We start from the raw sequence: 25,130 nt of genomic DNA, 5'->3' as shown, positions 1-25,130 counted from the left end.
AAGACAAAAGAATAAGTTATCATGGATGCTCAATTTCCTGCTCATCTACAGAGGTGGCTCCTTTTGGGTCCGGATTGGGGCATATTGGCAGAGAATTATGGAACTCTTGTTCTGATACTATCAATGCTATTCCTTTCCTGTGGCTAAAGACAGATCCTCAGTGCTGAGAATATCTGGCACCTTTCACTACTACTACTATATTTACATTCACTTTTAAAAGATTGAAAAATGTGTATCGCTGCCCTGCCACTCATATAAGGCCTGATACTTTTAAGGTCCCAATACAATCACAGAATCAAATGGAAAAGATCTATTAGTCCATTTACTGACAAATGGAGTGTAGGTGCCTATAGCAGCTCTAACAGTTTTTCCCAGCCTAGTTTTAAAAGTTCTGTGTGATGGGCTTCATTGCTTAACAGCCTAATATATCTCTGCCATAGGGTCTTCCATGGCCGGGCAGCCTAGTGGTTAGATCACTGGTCTTGCAGTCTGGAAGGCCAGAGAGGGCTGTAGGGGTACCCAGGCCCTCCCTCCACACTGGGTCCCAGCCCATGGCCCTGTATAGGTCAAACCCTAAACAGGGGAGATGGGTCTCCCTCTTGGTGAGGGAGGGGCATTAAGACCCGCTTTCCTGGGCTACTTACTACAAATCTCTTTAGTTTGGGGCATGACCCCACTAGTCCAATTGCCCCATGGCTGGGGCTTATTTCCAGGTTCCCCTTGGCAGGGGAGTCCTTACTTGCCTCAAGAGGCAGCACGGGCTGGCAGGTCGCTGATCCATCCCTTTGGGCAGGCAGACAGAGAGCTCCTGCTTTCTCACCAGTCAGCCCCCAATTGAGCCAGGCTTCTTTCTTTTCTCTCCTCTCTAGGCCTGACATTGGCTTCAGGTAGAGGTTTTCTTTAACACCCGCTGTGCCAGACAGCAGTTTCTCTGCTCCCTCATAATCTCACAGTAAGCAAAAGTTTCCTGATATTAAGACTATGTTTTCTTAATTTGAACCCATTACATCTAGTGTTTTAAAAAAAAAAACTAGAGAACTTTTTCAGTGAGAACTATACATCATATATCAAATTTTACCTTCCTGACTAAGGGTATGTCTACACTACGAAATTAGGTCGAATTTATAGAAGCCGGTTTTATAGAAATCCGTTGTATACAGCCGATTGTGTGTGTCCCCACATAAAATGCTCTAAGTGCTCTAGTCGGCGGACCGCATCCACAGTACCGAGGCTAGCGTCGACTTCCGGAGCATTGCACTATGGGTAGCTATCCCACAGTTCCCGCAGTCTCCGCCGCCCATTGGAATTATGGGTTGAGATCCCAATGCCTGAATGATGCAAAACAGTGTTGCGGGGGGTTCTGGGTACATGTCGTCAGGCCCCTCCCCCTCCGTCAGAGCAACGGCAGACAATAGATTCGTGCCTTTTTACCTGGGTTACCTGTGCAGACAACATACCACGGCAAGCATGGAGCCCGCTCAGCTCAGCTCACCGTACCGTCACCATATGTCATCTGGGTGCCGGCAGACGTGGTACTGCATTGCTACACAGCAGCAGCAGCTAACTGCCTTTTGGCGGTAGACGGTGCAGCATGACTGGTAGCCGTGGGGCTGGCAGCCATAGGGCTGCATTGCACCAGCCCCTTGCCTTTTGCCTTTTGGCAGTAGATGGTATATTACGACTGGTATCCATCGTCGTCATATTGCGGTTCGATCAGAGGCACCTGGGCAGACATGCTCAGTCCTATTGAACTGTCTTGACGATGATGGCTATCAGTCGTAGTATGCTATTTTCTGCCAAGTGCCCAGTATTTTCTGCTAAGCACCCAGAAGAGGCCGAGGGCGATCTGGGTGCTGGCAGACGTGGGGCTGGCAGACGTGGGGCTGCATTGCTACACAGCAGCAGCCCCTTGCGTTTTGGTAGAAGATGGTATATTACGATTGGTATCCGTTGTCATCGTACTGCAGTGGCTGTCAATCATGGGCACCTGGGCAGACATGCTCAGTCCTATTGAACTGTCTTGACAATGATGGCTATCAGTCGTAGTATGCTATTTTCTGCCAAGCGCCCAGTATTTTCTGCTAAGCACCCAGAAGAGGCCGAGGGCGATCTGGGTGCTGGCAGACGTGGGGCTGGCAGACGTGGGGCTGCATTGCTACACAGCAGCAGCCCCTTGCCTTTTGGTAGAAGATGGTATATTACGACTGGTATCCATCGTCATCGTACTGCAGTAGCTATCAGTCATGCTGCACCGTCGGCTGCCAGCTTAAGATGTAAAAAATAGATTTGTTCTGTATTCATTAGCTTCCCCCTCCCTCCGTGAAATCAACGGCCTGCTAAACCCGGGGTTTTGAGTTCAATCTTTGAGGGAGACCATTCTGTGTGACAGTTGTTTGTGTTTCTCCCTGATGCACAGCCACCTTTGTTGATTTTAATTCCCTGTACCTGTACGCCATGTTGTCACTCGCCGCTCCCTCCCTCCCTCTTTCCCCTGGTCCGTCAGATACTAGTTTCGCACCTTTTTTCAGACCAGGCGCCATAGCTAGCACTGGGATCATGGAGCCCGCTCAGATCACCGCGGCAATTATGAGCACTATGAACACCACGCGCATTGTCCTGGAGTATATGCAGAGCCAGGACATGCCAAAGCAAAACCAGGACCAGCCGAGGAGGCGATTGCAGTGCGGCGACGAGAGTGATGAGGAAATTGACATGGACATAGACCTCTCACAAGGCACAGGCCCCAGCAATGTGGAAATCATAGTGTTCCTGGGGCAGGTTCATGCCGTGGAACGCCGATTCTGGGCCCTGGAAACAAGCACAGACTGGTGGGACCGCATCGTGCTGCAGGTGTGGGACGATTCCCAGTGGCTGCGAAACTTTCGCATGCGTAAGGGCACTTTCATGGAACTTTGTGACTTGCTTTCCCCTGCCCTGAAGCACCAGAATACCAGGATGAGAGCAGCCCTCACAGTTGAGAAGCGAGTGGCGATAGCCCTGTGGAAGCTTGCAACGCCAGACAGCTACCGGTCAGTCGGGAATCAATTTGGAGTGGGCAAATCTACTGTGGGGGCTGCTGTGATCCAAGTTGCCAGGGCAATGAAAGACCTGGTGATATCAAGGGTAGTGACTCTGGGAAACGTGCAGGCCATAGTGGATGGCTTTGCTGCAATGGGATTCCCAAACTGTGGTGGGGCCATAGACGGAACCCATATCCCTATCTTGGCACCGGAGCACCACGCCACTGAGTACATAAACTGCAAGGGGTACTTTTCAGTGCTGCTGCAAGCCTTGGTGGATCACAAGGGACGTTTCACCAACATCAACGTGGGATGGCCGGGAAAGGTACATGATGCTCGCCTCTTCAGGCACTCTGCTCTGTTTCGGAAGCTGGAGGAAGGGACTTTCTTCCTGGACCAGAAAGTAACCGTTGGGGATGTTGAAATGCCTATTGTGATCCTTGGGGACCCAGCCTATCCCTTAATGCCATGGCTCATGAAGCCATACACAGGCAGCCTGGACAGGAGTCAGGACCTGTTCAACTACAGGCTGAGCAAGTGCCGAATGGTGGTGGAATGTGCATTTGGACGTTTAAAAGCGCGCTGGTGCAGCTTACTGACTCGCTCAGACCTCAGCGAAAAGAATATCCCCATTGTTATTGCTGCTTGCTGTGCGCTCCACAATATCTGTGAGAGTAAGGGGGAGACATTTATGGTGGGGTGGGAGGTTGAGGCAAATCGCCTGGCCGCTGATTACGTGCAGCCAGACACCAGGGCGGTTAGAGGAGCACAGCAGGGCGCGGTGCGCATCAGAGAACCTTTGAAAACGAGTTTTGTGACTGGCCAGGCTATGGTGTGAAACTTCTGTTTGTTTCTCATTGATGAACCCTCCGCCCCCCCCCCCCACCCTGTTCACTCTACTTCTCTCTAAATCAACCACCCCACCCTCCCCTTCCCCCTTCGAGCACCACTTGCAGAGACAATAAAGTCATTGTTACTTCACATTCATGCATTCTTTATTAATTCATCACACAACTAGGGGGATAATTGCCAAGGTAGCCCGGGATGGGTGGGGGAGGAGGGAAGGAAAAGGACACACTGCAGTTTAAAACTTTAACTCTTATTGAAGGCCAGCCTTATGATGCTCGGGCAATCATCTGGGGTGGAGTGACTGGGTGGCCGGAGGCCCCCCCCACCGTGTTCTTGGGCGTCTGGGTGAGGAGGCTATGGAACTTGGGGAGGAGGGCTGTTGGTTACACAGGGGCTGTAGCGGCGGTCTCTGCTCCTGCTGCCTTTCCTGCAGCTCAACCATACGCTGGAGCATATCAGTTTGATGCTCCAGCAGCCGGAGCATCGACTCTTGCCTTCTGTCTGCAAGCTGACGCCACCTATCATCTTCAGCCCGCAACTTGCTCTGTTCATCCCACGATTCAGCCCGCCACCTCTCCTCTCGTTCATATTGTGCTTTTCTGTAGTCTGACATTGACTGCCTCCATGCATTCTGCTGTGCTCTGTCAGCGTGGGAGGACATCTGGAGCTCTGTGAACATATCGTCCCGCGTCCTCCATTTTCTCTTTCTAATCTTCACTAGCCTCTGTGAAGGAGAAACATTTGCAGCTGGTGGAGGAGAAGGGAGAGGTGGTTAAAAAAGACACATTTTAGAGAACAATGGGTACACTCTTTCACGTTAAATTTTGCTGTTCACATTACACAGCACATGTGCTTTCGTTACAAGGTCGCATTTTTCCTCTTATATTGAGGGCCAGCCGGTTTGGTGTGAGAGATCACTCACGCAACAGATTTCGGCTTGCAGGCAGCCATGGTAAGCCACAGTCTTTTGGCTTTTTTAACCTTCTTAACATGTGGGAATGGTTTCAAACAGCAGCGCCCTCATTTCCCATATCAAGCACCCATTGGGTTGGCCATTTAAAATGGGTTTGCAATGTAAAAGGAGGGGCTGCGGTTTCCGGGTTAACATGCAGCACAAACCCAACTAACCCCCCCCACACACACACACACCCAATTCTCTGGGATGATCACTTCACCCCTCCCCCCACCGTGTGGCTAACAGCGGGGAACATTTCTGTTCAGCAGAGCAGGAACGGGCACCTCTGAATGTCCCCTTAATAAAATTGCCCCATTTCAACCAGGTGACCGTGAATGATATCACTCTCCTGAGGATAACAAAGAGCGATAAGGAATGGATGTTGTCTGCATGCCAGCAAACACAGGGACCATACGCTGCCATGCTTTGTTATGCAATGATTCCAGACTACATGCTACTGGCCTGGCGTGGTAAAGTGTCCTACCATGGCGGACGGGATAAGGCAGCCCTCCCCAGAAACCTTCTGCAAAGGCTTTGGGAGTACATGAAGGAGAGCTTTCTGGAGATGTCCCTGGAGGATTTCCGCTCCATCCCCATACACGTTAACAGACTTTTCCAGTAGCTGTACTGGCCGCGATTGCCAGGGCAAATTAATCATTAATCATTAAACACGCTTGCTTTTAAACCATGTGTAATATTTACAAAGGTACACTCACCAGAGGTCCCCTGTGTGCCCTCAGGGTCTGGGAGCACGCCTTGGGTGAGTTCAGGGGTTACTGGTTCCAGGTCCAGGGTGATAAACATATCCTGGCTGTTGGGGAAACCGGTTTCTCCGCTACCTTGCTGCTGTGAGCTATCTACATTATCTCCATCCTCATCTTCCTCGTACCCCGAACCCGCTTCCCTGTGTGTTTCTCCAATGAGGGAGTCATAGCACACGGTTGGGGTAGTGGTGGCTGCACCCCCTAGAATGGCATGCAGCTCCGCGTAGAAGCGGCATGCTTGCGGCTCTGCCCCGGACCTTCCGTTTGCTTCTCTGGATTTGTGGTAGGCTTGCCGTAGCTCCTTAATTTTCACGCGGCACTGCTGTGCGTCCCTGTTATGGCCTCTGTCCTTCATGGCCTTGGAGACCTTTTCTAATATTTTGCCATTTCGTTTACTGCTTCGGAGTTCAGCTAGCACTGATTCATCTCCCCATATGGCGAGCAGATCCCGTACCTCCCGTTCTGTCCATGCTGGAGCTCTTTTGCGATCCTGGGACTCCATCACGGTTACTTGTGCTGATGAGCTCTGCGTGGTCACCTGTGCTCTCCACGCTGAGCAAACAGGAAATGAAATTCAAACGTTCGCGGGCCTTTTCCTGTCTACCTGGTCAGTGCATCTGAGTTGAGAGTGCTGTCCAGAGCGGTCACAATGAAGCACTGTGGGATAGCTCCCGGAGGCCAATAACGTCGAATTCCGTCCACACTACCCCAATTCCGACCCGCTAAGGCCGATTTTATCGCTAATCCCCTCGTCAGAGGTGGAGTAAAGAAACCGGTTTAAAGGGCGCTTTAAGTTGAAAGAAAGGGCTTCGTCGTGTGAACGTGTCCAGGCTTAATTCGATTTAACGCTGCTAAAGTCGACCTAAACTCGTAGTGTAGACCAGGCCTAGGTCTCCATGCAACTGCATTCTGAGCAGGCAATCATCTGGAAAGAAAACACGATGAACCAATACCAGGGACCTAAAAATGGGAAGGATAGGGCTTGTAATAATGAGCCACCATCCTAGGGATAAAGCTCCTCAAAGAAATATATTAGAGCTCTAAGATCATACATTGTATAGTGTTCTGTCAGGCGAAGGTAGGGAATGTGAATATGTTTTCCGGAACAAAATTTTGCTATGCAGCTTTCACAAAATAATTCCTACAGTAATTTTGGTGCCAAATTTTGCAAAGCCAAACTACTGAGTTTTGATCAGCTTTTATTCTAAGAGTTCAAGTCCACAGGGGCATTTTTCAACTGGTTTCAATTTCAAGTTCTCATCAAGTGTAGCTTTCACTTTACAGCATTTCAAATATAGAAGTGTTAACCTCTTTATGGTTGCCAGGAGTTTGACTAGCAGTTTAAGATACGTTTCAACTGGACGTTTAATACATTTTCAAGTCGCTAAAAATATTTCTGGTACTTACACACAATGGATGGGAATGGCCTTATCAACACTTGTAGGAATTTGTAACTTAAGATTCAATAGTACTCACACACTGAAACACACTAAAACAATGCATTGTTTTCAAAAGCTTTTTTTTTAATTTTACTTATTTTTAAGAATCAACAGTTTCAGCCATTGCGGCAGCCTGATCAAAATAATGTTAATACTGAAATCTCATAAAGCATCCAGTGACCATAAACATTGTCTAATACACATCTAATAACTCTGTGCATTTATGGGGCAAGATTCATTACCTCAGTCTAGTCTCTTTGCACTGCTGGTGCAGCCAGGTCTGCAGTGACAGCAGCAACGAAGTTGTTGCATACTTCTAGCAAAGCAATAAGACAATGGGTAAAAGCCATGCCAAACAATTCAAACACATTATCTAACTGGCCTAGAACTAGAAAGGCAGAGGTAATTTTTAATGGCAACATGGGACCTATCTCCCTCTTCGAAAATTGTTCTGAAATTAGATAGCTCTTTTCTGGTTCCAATTCAAGCCCAAACCTTCTTAGTTTTAAATCAATAGTCATGTCAGTATCATGGAATTATTTGGCCTCCAAAGACCACTTATGGTCTAATGTGTAAATGATACATGAACTATATAAAACATATTTGCCAGCCTGTATGAAGTCACAAATATCATGTTTCACAAGTGTCTGGAACAATTTCTGATCTCAGTAATACTGGTGTTAATTCCAGTGATTTTGCTGGCATTATCCTGCCCTTACACTGGCATAAGTGAAATCAGAACCTACCAGTACCATGATACTCAGAATGGTAACCTGAAGGCATTGATCACAGCCTGAGGAAAGACTAAGCAAAGCCCCTAAAATTCAAAATATACTGTAAAGGCAGAACATATTGGATTATATATAGGTCATTTATACAATGATGTGCTTCATTGTTACCCACACTATCCTTTTACTTCAACCACATATCCTAAATACTTTCATATTAACTCCTCATGTTACTTGCTAAGTGATTTTTATGGAATGGAATTCACATGGCCTGCACTGGCCAGGAAAACTATAATAAAAATGCATGTCGCAGGAATGGATGGAATGAGATTCTAAGAGAAATCTTCATATAATCAAAGCTTCTGTGAAAGTCAGTTACACAGAAAGATCTCTGGAAAGAAGTTTAGAAATTGTCAGATAAAATCTCCTTATCTCAGTACTCAACGCTGAGAAAATATTTGGTTGCAACCACCCCTAAAAAAAGCGTTTGTTTGTTTGTTTGTTTGTTTGTTTGTTTGTTTGTTTGTTTGTTTGGTCTAAGCCCCTAGTCTTTAATATTGGTCTGAAAAAAGGTTTTCTAGATTTTTGCAGCTTCGCTGTATCTAGCCAAACTGCATGGGTCAAATTCTGCCTTCAGATTAGGGTTGCCTACTGTCTAATAACACAAACCCAAATAGCCTTGCTCCGCCCCCTGCCCTGCCCCTTCCCCGGCCCCTTCTCTGGGGCCCCAACCTGCACACTCCATCCCCTCTCCCTCTGTTGCTCACTTTTTCCCAGCCTCACTCACTTTAACTGGGCTGGGGCAGCGGGTTAGGGTGCAGGAGGGGGGTGCGGGGTGCAAGCTCTGGGAGGGAGTTTGGTTGCTGGAGGGGGCTCAGGGCTGGGTCAGAGGGTTGCGGTGTGGGAGGGGGTGCAGGGTACGGGCTCCGGGAGGGGGTTCAGGACTGGGGCAGAGGATTGGGGTGCTGGTGGGGGTTGGGGGATGGGCTCTGGGAGGGAGTTTGGGTGCAGGAGGGGGCTCTGGGATCAGGGTTGGGGTGCAAGAGGTGGTGCGGGGTGCAGGCTCCAGCCGGGCAGCACTTACCTCGGGTGGCTCCCAAGTGGCGGCACAGCAGGGCTAAGGCAGGCTCCCTGCCTGCCCTTGCCCCATGCCGCTCCCAGAAGCATCCGGCACGTCCCTGCAGCCCCTGAGGAAGGGCAGGGGGCTCTGTGTGCTGCCCCTGCCTGCAGGCACTGTCCCCATAGCTCCCAATGGCCGCAGTACCCTATTTCAGATATACACCTCACAATTTCAATTACAAATCATATTTACATTATACTATGAGTTTAAAATGAAAAACACAAAGGAAAAGTTAACACAATATAGGGTGACTAGATAGAAAGTGTGAAAAATTGGGACGGGGGTGGGAGTGGGGGTGGCGGGTAATAAGCGTCTACAGAAGACAAAGCCCTGAATATTGGGACTGTACCTATAAAACTGGGACATCTGGTCACCCTAAGACAATACAGTAAAAGCTTTGTTATCCGGCATGTTAAGGGAATGGGGGTGCTGGTAAGTCAAAAAGTCTGGTTAATGAAGAGGGAGGGAGTTTGGGTGTGGGAGGGGGCTCAGAGTAGGGGGTTGTGGTGCTGGAGGGGTTTCCGGGTGCCAGATCCAGGCGGCGCTCACCTTGGGCAGCTCCCCGCAAGAGGTGACATGTTTAGAGAGGCGCGGCCAGGCGGCTCTCTGCACTACCTCCAACCACAGGTGCTGCTCCCACAGCTCCCATTGGCCGTGGTCCTCGGCCAATCGGAGCTGTGAAGCCAGTGGCCATTTCTCCACCTAGGAGCATGGACCGTAGCCAATGGGAGCTGCAGAGGCAGTGCCAGCAAGTGCAGGTAGTGCGCAGAGCCGCCTGGCAGCACCTCTCCAGACATGTCCCTGCTTGCGGGGAGCTGCCCAAGGGTGAGTGCCACCAGGATCTGGCAAGAGAAACCTCTCCCGTGCCCCAACCCCCTGCCCTGAGCCCCCTCCCACACCCAAACTCCTTCCCAGAGCCCATGCCCCGCATCCCTTTCCAAAATGCCAGTTTATAGAGGTTTCCGGTTTGTAAAGTGAGGGATAACACAGCTTTTCCTATAAAATGGCAGTATATGTGTCTGCGTAAGCCTTACTAATCAATCACGTGTATGCAGCATTTGAGTTGGGGGTTCCATAGTGCTCTTAATTTGTGCCTCTACTCTTCAGCAAATATTGTCCTCTGAGAATGGAGCTCACAATGCAGGAAGATGTTACACACTACTTAGAAAATAATTCAGCAATGTGAGTGAAAGATATAGCATGATAAGATTCGTTGGTGCGCCACAACTTGACAACATATTTTTAATGAAATATCTGGATTAGGAAATGTGATTTACTAGTTTTTATATACACTTTAATAGAATATGGCTGTCTGACCTGAAAGTATATTTTTGTAAGTCTTTGTTTCATACCCGATGCAGACAAGGGAGAATGTATTTAAGACTGTAACGTATTAAGGCTTTATATTAAAAGTGTATATATTCAGAAATGATTTTTTCAGTTCTTAGTGATGTATACTAAAATACATAATGCAGACAAAAATATTTTATGTGTATATATAATTAATACAATAGCTTTCATATTGTTTTGCATCCTTTATATAATTTGTGTTTTTATATAGAACTGTGTGTATACAAATATATATATATTACTCATCTTCTCTATTTATATGAATATAAGTTATATAAGTTATATATTCATATAAATAGAGAGCGTGAAGCTGAGTACTACTCTTGTCTGGAATTATAGATTTGAATCTGTTTCAGTATGCACTGAAAAATACATTTGTCTATGTACATACTTCTTCACACACAGAGAGACAGTGGAGAAATTCCACAATTTAATATAACATTCTCATAATAGTTTATGGTTTTGTCAATATCAAATTACATGAACAATAAAATACGGATTAATAAATAGATTAACAAAAACAATGGTATTTTGTGTTGAGGCTGTTGTAAACAGTTATAATTTAGCATATTCTGGGTTATCTCCTGGGTTATTGTAGGCCTATATATATCTTGAGATATTTCATTCACTTTCTGTATATTGTATTTAGAAATTATTTATTTGAAGTATATGTAATATATATTACATGAATTATGAAAGCTAATTCACAGAGTAAAGTCTGTATTACCCGCGGAAGCTGTCCCTTACATTTATTTGAATGAAGCACACGATTATTAAAAAAATAGCATGTACTCAAAATGCAGCTCAAAACTGATTTGTGTGTAGAAGAGGGCTGTTTTTCCTCAAAAGTACATTCTTAAATAAGAGAGTGTTGGAAATAAAAGTCTAACAGCACCTTGAAGTGAAAGAACAGGAGCAGATGTCCTTTAGCTGTGTGTTTTATTGATTTATAAACACTCAGTCAGGCTACCTCATCTCTGCAGAGTAATTTAGATATGGGAAAATATCTGTGAAATATATTGATTGCATTATTGATTGAAAAGCCAATTGCTGTTGCACTCCTGTTTTACCATTTAAGTCCTGACACATTTTGACATATGAGCCAGCTGCGACTACTGCCTCGATTCTGCAATGAGATAATGTGAAAGCTGTCATAACCACTTCTGTGTCAGCCTCAAGAATTTACAGTGTAGTAGTGCTGCTATTTAGCTTGTTCCTTAACAACCTGAATAATTAGGATTTGTTAAAGCTTTTGCTGTTGCACATTTGCTTTATGTATGTGCTCTTTTTATGTTTTCCCGCACACCGGACTGATAGCTTCTGAACAAAAGAAATGTGGAAACCAGGCTGTTATTATTCAAAGCTTATACACATGGGGATGATTGTTTCTGCTCAAATATTTTTCTCTTTCTCCATGAGGAATTTGGATTTTAGGACATTTCACTGGGGAATTCTCACTTGTTACCAGATCAGTTTACACTCAGCAGCAATAAATCAAGGGAGGACAGGGGAAAAAACCACTATCTCCTATTTACAGCTCCATTATTTATTTTGAAAATTTAAGCAGCAGAAAAATTATTGGTACAGAGATTAGATAGATAGATAGATAGAATTTACAAAAGAAATTACATGATAATCTTGATTTGAAACTAAAACAAAATTAATACAACAAAAGGCTTTTCTGAACCCTTGTAAATACCAATAAATAATTAAAGTGCATATTTGAGGTGGGGGGGGGGGAGAAAAAAGAAACTTGCTTCCACTTTTTAGTATAGCACGTAGTGAATTATACGTTAAATATGTTGATACCTACTCTTATTCATGCAATCATAATCCATCTAGTTAGCTACTATAAATCATTTTTGATGTATATAATCAATATGGGATTTTTTCAAATAATGTTTATTAAATATATAATTCTTATGACATTCATTGCCCTTCTTCTACTGTTCATATTGTGATGCTTTGACTAGTTTTAGATCTTACAGTAACCTCCATGTGAATCTGCATCTGTACCCATATTTAGCCTCATTTGACTTCAGTGGGTCTGCTTAGGTGGCTCTCATTGCAGAATCAGGACCCTAATTTGCATATGACTACTCAAAGTGGTTGAAATCATCCCGATGCAGAGGTTCAAATGAGACTTAAGTTGTCACTAGACCTTGTTCTGCAACACCATTACTTATTTTTTTTCAATAGTCAAATGAAAATGGTCCACAATATCATAACTATACTGATAAGCTAGCCTGGTACACATGGCCAATATTATGAGGATACAAAGCAGGCCTCCCCATTAGGAAACTACATACTTACATTTCCTGGTTTAACATAGTGTTGATCACATACTTTCCTGGCAGGTGACCAATATGTTTCATGTTGTAGAATGGATGGGTGCTGAAATCCCTTTGCACTGTAATGAAACCTTAATTATATCCAGAAGCATTGGATTTCTTTTGGGAAGACATTAAAAAAATAAAGGATTATCAAATATTGCAGAAATACTAAGGTATTCAGGCTTAAAAACTGCTTATATTATTCAAGAGAAAATAATTCCAGTTCACATGGAGAGAAACTAACTAAGGTGCTTGCAGCGATTATTGTTTTTTTCCAACTAATTTTGAAGCAGTAACTACATATCAAGGTACAAGGCAAAAGTGTCCCTTGTTAGGTGAGTTAGTCACTTTTTCTGTTGTGAACCTATTCAGTTTATAAACATTTTGCAAATAGGACATGCCAGGATTTCCTTTCTGATGCAAAAACAACATTTGAAGCAAGGAAAAGCATATCTGAAGATTAAGATGTGAGATGATCCTTTTACATGTGTTACCAAATCCGAACAAGGCAAGTCCTGGAGAAAGTTTTATTTGTTGGCTTCATATTTTAGAAAAATGATCAACACAATCTAATCAATCGGTGCTGAAGGGCTGTTTGGACTAGCACTGGGATAGCTATCCCTGGGTTCCTGACTAGCTTAAAAATGGCCACTCCCCCTTGCTGCCTGGGTGCCCCCTCCCAGTCTGGGTTGACCATCTTGGTGCCCTAAAGAGCACTGGTCTACCCATCCTTCATTTGTTGTGTTTGGTGGCTGCAGTGGCTGGATCTCCAGGTATGTTGTGGGCCTGGCCAAATCACTTTTTGAGCTTGGAAAGAAATTTTCCCATAGACCAAAACTATTCAATGTCCTGTGGGCTTTTTTCCCTTCCTTACAGCGCCCTGGAGGCTTGGTTCAGTCAAGAAGGAAAATGCTAATAATGTTCTGCAATGTTGGCTGGTGTTCAGTGTCAATTATGATGGATGGCAGCAAGCAGGGGATCCAAGAGGCTGCTGGCTAGTCTTTGGATTGCTTGCAGGGCTTGGTGGTTTGAGAGTCTTTTGGTCTTGTGCAGCTGAAGGCACCCTTTATCCAGACTCTCTCTCCCACTCATAAGGGGAGGGTGGTGGGATTTCAGCTGCTGGACTGAATGATATGAGGCGTTAGATCTGAATTACAATATATTTACTCCCATATGTTAAAAGATCTGAAATAATATGAAATGTGGTATGTTCCTGTTCAGAATCCCCCTGATTTTTGTTTTGGGGTGTGTGTGTGTGTGTGTGCATGTGTGTGTGTGTGTGATTGGGGTGTGGAACAAGTCCTAGAGTATTTTGACATTTAGTATAGTTTTGTGTATTTTCAGGGCATCTTCTTTGTGTGTAAATTCCATGTCACTCTGAACAAAAACTTTGACGTTATGTCAAGAAAGAAACAGACCAACTGAGGAGAAATGACCATTTTCCATTATTTATATAGCTTTATGTCAAATGATGTTTTGGAAGATATCAGTGCTCTTATGATTGATGTCCACCCTTGTGTATGGGACAAATGGGTTCTGATTAGAGCTGGCAAGAAAACAAGAACTCCATTTCACAAACAATTTTGAAATTTCGTCATTTGTTTCTGTTCTGATGCAGAACTAAACCTAGACCTTCTGAATTTTTTTCAGGAAAAATGATTGAGCTGTCTACTTTAGAATAGCCAATAGCCTAGAGCTTATAATGTTCGGCTGGGATGTGGAGACCTAAGATCAAGTCCCTGTCTGCCTGATTCATAGTATGGAATGGAATCTGGGATTTCCCACATCACAGCTGAGTGTCCCAACCACTGGGGTAGACGGTCCATCTCTCCTGTTGTAGCACTTTGACTTTGTATAAATTCAATATTCATTGGGCAGGAGACGGAATCACTGACTCCATAGCATACATTCGGGATGTAGGAGAGTTCAAGTTCCTGGTCTAAATCAAGCTGACTAAGGACTTGAAGCCGGGTCTGCCACACGCCCCTTGCCCCAGTGCCCTAACCACTGGGCTACTTAGATCTGACTTTTGCTTTCTCAGTTTCACCAGAAATTCCATCCTGGACCTGTGAAAGTTTCATCTAAACATCCATTTGCATGAAAAGTTTTGATTTCAATGAAACAATATTTTCCGATGAAAAATAGTTTGATGAAAAGTTACTAAGCAGCTCTAGTACTAACACATTTTGATCTGTTTACATTTAGTGTTCTAAGTATAGCCATCTGAAATTGAGTTATTACTAACTAAGGGATACATGAGCCCTGAGCTCCACACTAGCACAGGTGAATAAGGAAGAGTAAGCACACACACACATCCTTTATCCCTGCAAGGACTAGCTGGACCTTGAGTCTAGGGATGAAGATATACGTGTTCACTACATGTACACAACAGCTTGCACCTCTCAGAGAAGGTGGATGGGAAATGGGTGTGCAAGATTGGGAATGGGAGAAGCCTTGGAATAAACTTCCCAGCATACTGACTAGCACAGCTGTGCTGATGCAGGGGTTGTTGTAATTTGCTGCTGGTATAGGCCCAAAGCAAACTACGACACACACTTCCAACTCCCAGCGCCCCCCCCCCCCCCCCCCCCCGCCCCCCAACAATGAGGATGAGAGAAGCAAGGAGTGAATTATGCTTCAGAGGCTTATCTGTGGTGGCACAGCTTATGCAAAACTTTTTGTTCAGGACTGCGCCTTGTAGGCACAATCTAGTCCTAAGAGATTGAGTGTAATCTAAATGATAACAGTCACATACTGTGGGATTGATTCTCAATTCCATTGTACCAGTTTGTATGCTGCCATAACTCCACTGACTTCAGTGGGGCTATTCTGGCATAATATGGATGTAATGGAATTGAGAATCAGGCCCAGGGTACTGAAGTGGCAGGGGAGATATGGGTACTTGCTGCCACTACAGAATTAAGTGGCTCGGGACAGGGGATTTTTGGTATTTTTTAAAAGGTGGACTGATGTGCTTTTAAAAAAATACATACAAAAATGTATAAAATCCTGAATTAGTAACAGAATATGTTATACAGAAATGACATTTACAGATAAAACTAAAGAATTCTTTCTTTCCTCACCTGCAAAATCAGGGTTCTTGGTTAATTATATTACTAAAATGGAATACTGCCTTCTGCACTGATTTAGGGGCCCTATCTGTACTTCAGTTGCCTCTGCAGCTATGGAGCTCATAGAAGCTGAGTGAGACATTCCTTCTCTTAGTGTGCATATATTGTGCTCAAAAGCCACACACCTGAATTTGGCATTGGAAAGCAACCCAAACCATCCTTCTGCCCACAGGTCCAATCAGGCACCTCTCACTCCATGTCCTTCTCCCATGCGTTAATGGCAGTTAAGTTCTTCATTAGATATGGGGAAACATTTATAGATGATGCAACATAATGATACCCCATCCAGAAAAAATGACTGAGCTGCTGGAAGGACTCGATAAGAGCTGGAGGACATGGCAAACCACAATAGCGACAGTAATCTATGGCAGAAGCTGCTGTCTCTGAATTTCTTCACCCTGTAGTTGGGGGTGGAAGAAGTCTCTACTCCACCCCATTCTCAGATATGCAGCTCTTTGGAAAAGGTATTATAATAAAACCCCAGAAGCTTAGTGTAAAGGTAGTATCAGGCTGGTCAGAAAAACCCAGCCTCTTAGGGCTTTTAAAATTAAACTGGTCAAAATACAACAAGAAAATATTGTTATGACCTGGGTTAAACCATATTATGGATTGAGTGAAGTCCCTGTTGAAAATGCTGTGTGAACGATCCCTTCTCTTAAGATAGTTGTAAAAGACAGCTAAGAAGTCCACACCTAAAAGAAGTATTGAGTCTTCCCAGAAACTAGCACCATGTGGGCAACGGGACCACTGGGCATTGTCCTGACCAGGAAAATGGGTGTGTCTGTGAGTGTGGAAAATGTCTAACAGGGCGGGGACACAGACAAGAAACTAAGGCCATGTCTATACTAGAGACTTTACAGCGGCACATCTGTACCGCTGCAGCTGCACCACTGTAAGATCTCCAATGTAGCCATTCTATGCCAGCAGGAGAGAGCTGTCTCATCAACATAATTAAACCACCCCCAATGAGTGGAAGTAGCTATGTCGGCATGAGAGCATTTCCCGCCGACATAGTGCGTCCACACTGCTGCTTCTGTCAGTGGAACTTATGTCACTCCGGGGGGATGACATAGCTTAAGAGAGATTCAAAGGCAAGAAGAAAGCTAAGAAGCTGCCTGTAACCACAGTGTGACCCTGGAGAAGCCTAAATGAAGGTCATGGCCCAGGTGCTGCTAATGAGGCTTGGGGATGTAAGCAAAGAAGCTATCCCCTGTTATTGATGGTGAGATTTTTGTTTGTTTTGTTTTGTTCCTGCTGCATTCGGAGAAGCAGGACTTTGTGCGTTTCTTGTAAATAAACAAAAGTATATCAAAGAAAACACCAGAGTCCACCATTAATAACATACTTAGGGACTTGAAAATTAAGGCTTTGGCCAATTTGCTAACCAAGATGAGCTGCAGCAAGGATTAACGGAGGTAAAAATTCAGCTGCAGAAGGAGATCAAAAGATCAGAGACCACAGAGGAAGGCAGCCTCTTGAATGTGAAATTGGTCAAGGAGACTTGGATAAGACTGCACACTTTCAACAGTTATCTATCCCAGTTCAGACACTGCAAAAGACCCACTATCTTTGAGGCAAAAACACCCTCGAAGGCTTATTTGGCTCAATTCAACATCATAGCTCAAATGAATGGTTCAGAAAAAGGACAGAAACAGGGGTTATTAGCAGTTGGGTTGCCCAGCACTAATGGTGCTGTACAATTTAACTCCAGAAAAGAGACTGAGAAATCCAACTCTGATATAAGCCCTTGACGTGTGGTTTGTAGCTGGCCATCAATCTGAACTGGCCAGGGCACAACTAAGAGCTAGAAAGAGAGAGAAAGACGAAACTTCACCTAAACTGGCAGAGGGCCTGAAGTGACCTGTGTTCCTGATGTGCCCAGATACCACCAAGTGCCTCCAGGATAAATTGGCAATGGACCAATTTACAGATGCTCAGCTAGACTTGGACTTGCAGACCAAGATCAGCAAAAGTAGGCCTGTGACAGAGTCCTTGGTGATTCCTCCCTCAGGAAGGTGGTGGAACCTGACCTTGCCCAGTTATCTACACTGGATGGTCACAACACAGGCCCCACTTCCCTACTGTTTTCAAGGAGTGTCTGATGGGATCTGTGGGGTACAACCTGGAATTGTGGGGCTGCTGTGCCCCCTTAACTCTCAAGCTTGGGCTGTGTCTCACAATGCTTTGCTAGTGACAAGCAGCAAGCCCCTTCAGATGCTGTTATCACTCAGCTGCTGGTACACAGAGGCACACCCAGCTATGTTGCATAAACCTTTCCAAGCCACTCATGAACTATACACAGGGAAACACCAGCAAACCTTCCAACCTTTTCTTGAACAGTGCAAGATTATTAATTAGTTTGCCACTTCATCAAAGGAAAGTGGACATGTACCAGCCTTTGTTAACCTGAGCAGATTTCCCAAGCACTTTAGACAAATTCACTGATAAGGATAAAACATTAAAATAAGTTTTTTAATGACAGAAAGATAGATTTTAAGTGATTATAAGTGATAGGCATAAAGGCCAGAGATAATTACCTTATGAAAATTAAAAGTAAACACTCATTCTAAATCCTAAAATTTTAGACTAAGCAAGAGTTGAATCAAACAGCTTTTCTCACACCACTGGATGTTTCAGGTAGGTTACAGTTCTTAATACAGAGGCAGAATTTCCTTCTCAGCCTGGGACCAGTCTCCTCAGTTTAAGTCTTTATTTTCCCAGCATTCTTGTTGCTTTCAGCATAGGTGGGGGAGGAAAGAGGTGGTCTCATGATGCACTGTCCCTTATTTTATACTCAATCCATGCCCCTGCAGAGATACTGGCCAAGGTATATCCTGGTGGGGCTTGCTGAGTCATAAAGTTGAGCAGTCCCCATTGTGTAGTGCCTGCACAACTGATTGTCATTGAATTGTAGATCTCTTGTTTACAATACCCCTGCTGGTCAATGGTCATTTGATGCCCACCTGGGTGATGGTTACCTCCTTTGATGTCACTGGAGAACTAACAGTGGGCCACTCCAAAACTCACAACACTTTTCAATAATAACCATATAGCAAAATCTCATAATTTCATACACACTAACAATATATATATATTGACAGAACAATGAGTTTCAACATATCATGATCTTCCGTATGGTATCTTACATGGCATGTTTTTGTATGAAATATCACAACCATATAAGAATGATGAATATGGGGGTTACAGGGTGCTACTTTGACATACAGTATGTCACAGGGTCTCTGGCCTTTGTGGGCCTTTTTAAGTGTCTCTGGGTGGGAGATCAAAATGAAAGTCACAAACCCACATGATTCAGGTATACTCCCTCCCTGTAGTCCCAGCAAAGGACGGGATGGGGTGGAGAGTCTACAGTGCTGCCAACAATCCAGTCCCAACTGGTTGGTTTGGGGAAGTTGGTCTGGCTGTGTCTCTGAGACGGGCTCAGCCAGTTTGTCTTACCCTGGGTGCCCACTGTACTTTCCCCAGGATTGGGGTGAAGGTCTCCTCCTTCATGGCTCCAGGAGTCAGTCCTGCAGTCTGCTGCTAAGGCCAGTCCTGTTTCTTCCCCATCCCTCTCAATGACTGTGTTTCTGTAATTTTAAAAGCCTTCTCCTTATCATGCATGATTGACAGGGCTGGAGGGGTGGGGCTAGCCCTACCACCAAGGCCTCTCTGGCACCTTCCTTGTCCATATAGGGCCCATACATCCTGTCACAAAGCCAAAGACACTCCAAGAGGCTGTGGAATTTGCCACAGGACTTGAATCTTTTCTTGCAGCAATTCACCAGAAGATGAAGCAGCTGCTAGTGATGAAGGTGGAAGCTGATCACCATAAGCTCTGTAAGAACAGCTCTGTGTCTAAAATGTGTGATAAAAGGGGGGATTCTAATCTTGTTCATGATCATAATAAATAGTTAGAACAAATGATAAGTTTGGTTTGGGAATAGGAGATCCAAAACCAAACCACCTAATTGGTCTCCAATAGAGACCATAACTGCAGTAAGGGCACCTGTTAGAAAACAGCCATTGGACTACTTTACCAAGAGATGTGGTGGATTCTCCATTACTTGAAGTCATTAAATCAAAATTGAATGTCTTTCTAAACAACATGATTTACTTAATTCAGAAACTATGGACTTGATGCAGGAATTACTGGGTGAAATTATATGACCTGAGTTATGCAGGAGTCAGACAACATGATCAGATTAGTCATTTCCAGCTTCAAGGTCTATGAATCTATAAATGCTTTATATGAAATGGGACACTATTTGACACAGCATGGGTAAAAAGTTCCCAAAACCTGTTCCCAGGGCCCTGACACAGTGACAGTTAAACATGTTAGAGAAGAATGTAACATGAAGATACACATAATTAAATCTTAACTTTCTAAGAAAGATGACTCTGGTATATTGCAAACTGGTTAAAAATGGCAAGCAATCACTTTAAGTGTAAGGGATTTCCTGCTTTCAAGATAGGGGGTTCTGAGGGAAGCTCTGTGATTTGGGTGAGTATTGTCTGAGTCTGTCAGCAGCCAGACAGTCTGGAAAGAACCAGCTTAAAGTAAGGTGAGGTGAGTTGTGCCTCACTCCTTAGGAAGCAGTCTGTTTTGGGGCTCTTGTGTGCTGTTGTTCTGAATTCGAAGCAATAATATAGTGTTACATTTCAACCTTCCAGCAAGAGTATTTATGTTTTATCTAATTTCTCTGCATGTATGCTGTGAACATAACAATGGCCCAGAAAAGGGCTAATTAACCCACAAAAGAAGAGGATTAAAATTCTCTAAAATTCCCTAATGAAGCTTGTCTATAACAGTAACTCCCTAAACTCTTACTAATTCCTTGGGGCTTGAGAACCTCAGGGAACAGGAACAATATTTATGTGATGTTTATGACCAATTACAGCTAATCAATAGAACTCGTATTTTGAAATTCTTAGGACTGGTCTACTCTAGAAAATTAGGTTGGTTTAACTGCGTCAGTCAAGGGTGTGAAAAATCCACACTCCTGAACAGTATGGTTAAGACGACCTACATCCCCGTGTGGACAATGCTAGATGAATGGAAGAACTCTTCTATCAACCTTGTTACCATCTCTTAGGAAGGTGAATTACCTACGCCGATGAGAGAATCCCTCCCGTCAGCATAGGTAGTGTCTCCACTGTAGCATTTTAAGGGTAGACAGACCCAAAGATAATTAAATTTCTGGAAATCATGGCTGTTCCACAAGCAGAAAAAGAGACTAAAAATTGCTGAGTACCTTATTTGTACATCTTTATTTTTGAATTGACACAAGCATGCTTTTAGAGAGTATGCAGCTAATGCAGGAAACATCTTTCTCATAGGACATAACAAAGAAGTGCCTTTTTTAAAGCTCCCTTGACATTTTTTGTAAGACGAGTGATGTTAGCCCAGCTGGCTAGACAAATTCCCACTCAGATTATTACATTCTGACCAACTTAATGTCTCCTGCAATTCCAACTGAATACAGCACTCAGTCATCACTTCCTGTCTTGAATGTTGTGTAAGTCATGCTGTGAGCTGCTAAACAGTTGGCATGTTTTGCTCCTAGAGATAATTCAGTGTTGCATGAAGTGATCTGTGACTACATCTTGTAAGATATATCAGTTAGGAAAGCAATATGGGTTTCTTAAGATAAAATAACAACTCTAAATACAAAATATTATTTTCACTTACTCATTTCAGCTGTCATTTGCATTTTTTTTCACACTACATCATGTCTTGGGGCTGGGTGTCACCCTGTATTTGCTGCCACCCAAATTAATACTGGAGTACAACACCTCTTCAAGATAAGCAAGTTTATTCAGTATGTTAGCTTTTCCTTTTTCTAGAACATTTCTGGGAACAGCCAGATCCTTCCAATGACACATCTGAAGGCCTTTGCAAATGGTGACTAAAATAAGAGTTAGCGATAACAGTACTTCCCCCATAGAGAAGATGCTGGAATTGTCTAACTAAAGGGAGAGGTTGAATAATCCAGGTAATCAATACCTGTGAAAATTTAAGTGCAAATTACCCATAAAATTGTAAGCCACAATTTAAATGGAAAGTACACTTTGCGTACTGCATCTCCTTTTAATAAATACTGAAGTCAGATTATGCTGTCATATATGCCCATGGTCCATGGATTGTAATGCGGATAGAATGTGTAATTGGTGGCAGTATTAGCCCTGCATTTGCATGAGGAACTACCATTCACATCAATAAGAGTTGTAGACATATAGAACAAAGACAACATGTGGTCCTATGCTTTTTTCTTTTGAAAGGGATTCATCTTTTTACGCCAGGTTACGCCAGTGACCAATTGAAAGCAACCAATGCAACATCAAGTTTTAATTTATACATCATGTAATGGACTCCTAATTATAGATATACACCATGTGTTTCTTTGTTACGAAAACTGAATACTTATGAATTCATTAGATGAATTCATTTGGATGTGAGTCAATTTATTGTCATTTATAATCCAATCTTCCAAAGAACATTCTCTCAAATGCTTTCTGTTACCTTAGGAGGTTTAGATTGTTGTGCAATGCAATTGGTAAGTCATGAAAGACTTGTTTTCATCCAATTTACTCAAATAACATTTAAGAGATTGATTTACTATGATTCAGAGTTATTCCTAACAGAAAACCTGAGCTGATGAATTTTTCACAAACACAGAAAAATGGTCTATGGACTAGATATAAATATTTATCGTAAAGATGCGTTTGCAGCTCACTTATATCTCTATTTACAGAATTATGTGTATGTAAGCATATGTCCATATGAATATACTTACAGTATGTTGATTATATAATATCATTCCCTGGATGTTTAAAGCTCAGCAAATGGTTTCTAGGTTACAGACAACATTTAGGATAATACAAAAATATTGCAAATTATTCTTGAAATCTTTCCAACTAAGTTGTATTCTCCCATGACATAGTGTCAGAAAATGGCCCTTGTTTGCTTACTTTAGATGAGTTTTGGTTTTATAGACTCTAATATTTTAATGTAGAGCTGATGAAAATTTTAAAAGATTTCATATTTATGAAATTTTAAGTAAAGATAAAAAATATAAATGAAAGTCATCAAAGACCTGACCTATTTATACAATAGATGCTTCATTCTAAGAAAGAATTATGAAGCACTTTATATAAAAAATTTAGCTAGGAAGATGGATTAACTTTGCACAATTTACTTTGTCAATCTTCCAAAGAAAATGTGTTTATTATTTAAAAAATAGAGGATAACCGAAATGTATATAGCTTTTATTCTGTGTTTTCCTGAGCTCTTTCCTCTCACCTTTTTATCTAACATACTATAACTAAAATAATTTTCCTTTACCATCATTTTTAACCATGACTCCTTTAATAGAATAATAGAAATGTAGCTTGAAGGGACCTCGAGAGGACATCTAGTCCATTCCCCATGTTAAGGCTAGACCAAGTATACCTAGATCATCCCTGACAGGTGATTGTGTAACCTATTATTAAAAACCTCCAGTGATGGGAAATCTACAATCTCCCTTGGAAGTCTCTTCCAGTATTTAACTATTCTTATAGTTAGAAAGTTTTTTCCTAATATCTAATTTAAATTGCTTAATCTGCAGATTAAGGCTTTTTTTTTCTTGTCCTACCTTCAATGGATATGGAGAACAATTGATTACCGTCTTCTTTATAACAGCTCTTAACATATGGGAAGATTGTTCTCAGATTCCTCCCCTCCCCCCAGTCTTCTTTTCTCAAGACTAAGAGTGCCCAATTTTTTAACCTTTACTCAGTGGTCAGGTTTCTAAACCTTTTATAAATTGTGTTGGTCTTCTCCTTCATGATTTGTCCACATCTTACTTAACGTGTGGTACTCAAAACTGGAGACAATACTCCAGGTGAGGCCTCACCAGTGCTGAGTACAGCAGAACAATTAACTCCTGTGTCTTCGATATGGCACTCCTCTTAATACACCCCAGAATTATATTAGCCTTTTTTCCAGCTGCATTACATTGTTGCTCATGATCCACTATAAATACTACATATTTCAGCAATATTACTGCCTAGCCACTTATTCCCCATTTTGTATTTGTGCATTTGATTTTTTCTTCCAAAATATAGTACATTGCACTTGTTTTTATTGAATTTCATCTTGTTGATTTCAGACCAATTCTCCAATTTATCAAGGTTGTTTTGAATTTTAATCTTGTCCTCCAAAGTGCTAGCAAATACATTATTCAAGATATTAATGAAAATATTGAATAGTACCAGACACAGGATAGTTACCTGAAGGACTCCATTAGATATGTCCTCCCATTTTTCAGCAAACCATTGATAACTACTCTTTGAGTATGGTCTGTCAACCAGTTGAACACCCATCTTATAATAGTTTTATCTAGACCAGTGGTTCTCAAACTAGGGCCACCGCTTGTTCAGGGAAAGCTCCTGCTGCGGTTCGCCGCTCCAGGCCAATGGGGTCTGCAGGAAGCGGCACAGGCTGAGGGACGTGCTGGCTGCCCTTCCTGCACCCCCATTGGCCTGGATCGGCAAACCACGGCCAATGGGAGCCGCGATCGGCCAAACCTGTGGAACCAGCCCGGCCCGCTAGGGGCTTTCCCTGAACAAGTTTGAGAATCACTGATCTATGCCATATTTCTCTAGTTTCCTTATGAGAATATCATGTGGGACTGTGTCAAAAGTCTTATTAAAATGAAGGTATAGCCCATTTACTTCACCCCTCCCTTCCATCCACTAGGCAACTAACCTGGTCAAAGAAGGAAATTAGGTTGGGTTAGCATGACTTTTTCTTGACAAATCCAAGTTGGCTATTCATTATCATCCTATTATTCTTTAGGGGCTATCAAATTGATTGGTTTATAATTTGTTGCAGTATCATTACACAAACTGAAGTTAGGCTGAGAAGTCTATAATTCCCCATGTCTTCTTTGTTCCCTTTTTATAAAATAGGTACTATGTTTGCCCTTCCCCAGTCTTCCGGTCCTCCACAAGTTCCCTTCCCTTCTGTCTCTCTCTACATCAAGATTGAATGCCTCTTCATCACTTTCAAGACACTGCATCCAGTTCAACTTCCTGTTCCCACTCTTGCATCCTATGTTCTTGTCTACCCTTCTTGACTGCTTGTTCTCAGTTGAGATGCCAGATCCTCTTAATTGCCAGTGAATTCAGTGGGAATTAAAGGTGCTCACAGAATTGAGCATAATGGGTATAACAAGCCTTGAAGCCTTTTTTCATGCTGCTCCTTGATCCCTGGCACAAGTATCTTCATGCAGTTTCTTCAAAGCCCATTTCTTTCAGTTAGCTTTCCACTATGGACATTCGCCCAAGAACTGTCTATTCTCTTGCCTTATCTTATTCTCGATCTAAAACTAAACCAAACAAAACAGGACCTTCAAGTTTCATTCACAACAAAATAGTTATATAGCAAATTATCGT

Source organism: Emys orbicularis, chromosome 1, assembly GCF_028017835.1.
Source record: "Emys orbicularis isolate rEmyOrb1 chromosome 1, rEmyOrb1.hap1, whole genome shotgun sequence".
NCBI lineage: Eukaryota > Metazoa > Chordata > Testudines > Emydidae > Emys > Emys orbicularis.
The sequence above is the reverse complement of the archived record's forward strand: the minus strand, read 5'-3'. Positions refer to the sequence as shown.